At 48.0% G+C, this 2,509-nt stretch overlaps 1 pseudogene; it reads right to left on the reverse strand.

Annotated features, from left to right (window-relative positions):
- LOC141848344 (uncharacterized) overlaps positions 1–2,509 on the reverse strand; it is a 42,579-nt pseudogene that overhangs the window by 4,518 nt on the left and 35,552 nt on the right.

Raw genomic sequence — 2,509 nt, forward strand, 5'->3', positions numbered from 1 at the left:
ACATCCTCCACTCGATGTAGCTGAGGAGGAAGTGTCAGAATAGCTCCGGTTTGTTGTTGCGCCGTTGGCAAGTTCCACCATTCAGAGTTGGAATCTCGCTTGAATTTTCCCCTGGGACCTGGTGGGGTGGCTATACTCATGGGTTCCTCCTTAGGAGCTCTATTAGGTGGATATCCAACAGGGTTCATCGTAACATCGGCTGGCGTGTATAGAAGGATTCTTCCTGAGAGTAGATTTGCTCTTGTAATTGTTGTAATATTGTAAAATTCGTCTTCCGATGTGGGGTTCTTCGATGCATCATGGAAGGCTAAGTACTGCAAGTATTCAAAATAATCATCATCGTCATTAATACTGCTAATGAACATACATAGAAACTGTGTAGGAGATGAGGATGATGATGACGCTGGTGCAGGCAAAGAGTCCAATGCTTCCTGCAACTGCCTCCTGTATTCTCTGGAATCCCTAAGCTATCGTTTGGTCATAGCTAGGCTTTGATTAAGACTTGGTGGTTCATCTAGAAGCGCCAGATATGCTTCCTGCTCATAAAACTTATGTTGCTCAACAGCATAAGCTCGGGCCGCCTTTTGGAGTGCCAATAAATTGTCTTCCGAAAAAGGTTTTGTTGCAAGAACCTCCTTCCCCTTTGCTTTTGGGTCTAATGGCTGCTTTGGTTCTTCAGGTTGCCTGATATTAGCCTCCTGTTGTATGGCTCCTCTTGTTGGTGCGACATAGAAGTCGTATTCTGCAGCACATTCTTCATCACTGCAGCAATAATAGCAGCCGGTGCATTGAGGATTTGCCTTGGTCCTGGAACAGATCTGTTTTGCTGTTGTAGAGCCAAAGCCGACACTTCCTCTTGGAGTAGAACCTAAGAGTTCTACTTCCTTGATGACTGGCGTGGCAATTCGCTCTATGATGAGTTGAGCGATGTACTCCTGCTTATTCAGAAATATATCATCATTTGTTGTATTAAAAGTCATAATTTTTACCTCGCCTCGATAATCCGAATCAATAACGCCTCCCATAATGATGATGCCTTTTAATGCCGCACTGGATCTGGGGGCTATTCTGGCATTAAGTATTTTGAGGAATTTGTATGCAAAGGCTAGTTGATAATAAAGATCTCCCCTTAGCAGGTATGTCTTGTGCATATGTTATGGAGATATCATATCCTGCTGCTCTTGGTGTGCTTCTAACAGGGAGGGTTGCTAATGAAGATATCCTTTGGACCAATAATTCTTCATTAGGTCGTTTTTCTTCAATAAGCACTGCAATAGTATGACTTGTTAGTTCTTCTTCATCAGACTGTATTTCTTCATCCTTTGCATTAAACTTTGGTGGAGTGGATGAAGTCATTGCTTGATAACTGTCAAATTGCAGTGAGATACTCCCGTCAAGCATATTTCTTGTGCTGACTTCTGTTGGTTGCATGGGTATGTTGATATTTGACTGCCGTATCATCCAGTTATGTCCTAAGACATCCCTGGTATTGTATCTTCTTCTGGGAAGGGCTCTTACGCCGTGGCTTGCTAAATAATCCACCACATTCTGAATTTCATAAGCAAAACCAACATTAGGCGTGTTAGATAAACGCCCTACTAAACCTCGCGTGATTAGCAGGTTGGCTTCTCCATTTCTCCAGTTTTCGTATCCTCTTGTCAGAATTGACACCTGTATATTTCTGTAGAAGTCAGAAATTGTAAGCATTGTGTCAGGGATAACATACACTAATTGACTTCCATGGGTTAAGTCAATTTCCATCGTGGCGAAGATGGCTTGATCGCCTTGCCATCGATTGTCTCGGAACACAATAATTGACACCTGTATATTTCTGTAGGATGTGGCCGCCCTGTCTAGCCACCATCGGCCACTGCCTCGGGCGCGATCGACGCGCCACTCGCCGGCGCTCCTTCCGACGACGGATTCCGATCGGATGGTAGACGGAATCGGACAAATTTGCTCGGAAACGCGACTCGTGCCCACTCACCGCTACTGCCAGCCAAATCGCGATCGGATTCCGATTAAATCGCAGCCGGAGACCGACAAGGAAGGACCGTCGTCGAGTGGCGCGTCGATCCCGCCTGAGGAGGTGGCCGATGGTGGTCAGACAGCGCGACGAGGGCGGCGGCAACGACGATGGGTCGATTGTGTGGCGCAGAATATCAAATATATATATAGAAATTTGATATTCTGCAAGACTTATTCCGTGCGACCCGTGGGCAACACCTCCGACCCACCGCCGCTGTCGCCGCCCTGTCCGGCCGCCGCCGGCCGCTGCCTGCGGGCGCGATCGATGCGCCGCTCGCCGACGATCCTTCCGACGACGGATTCCGATTCGGATGAGTCGACGGAATCGAACAAATTTGCTCGGAAAGCTGGCGACTCGTGCCCAGCTCGCCGCTCCTCCCGGCCAAATCGCGTTCGGATTTCGATCAAATCGCAGCCGGAGATCGACCAAGGAAGGACCGCCGTCGAGTGGCGCGTCGATCCCGCCTGAGGAGGATGTCTT

The sequence above is a fragment of the Curcuma longa genome, chromosome 17, assembly GCF_044706935.1.
Source record: "Curcuma longa cultivar G26 ecotype Majalengka, Jawa Barat chromosome 17, ITB_CL_G26_1.1, whole genome shotgun sequence".
Classification (NCBI taxonomy): Eukaryota; Viridiplantae; Streptophyta; class Magnoliopsida; order Zingiberales; family Zingiberaceae; genus Curcuma; species Curcuma longa.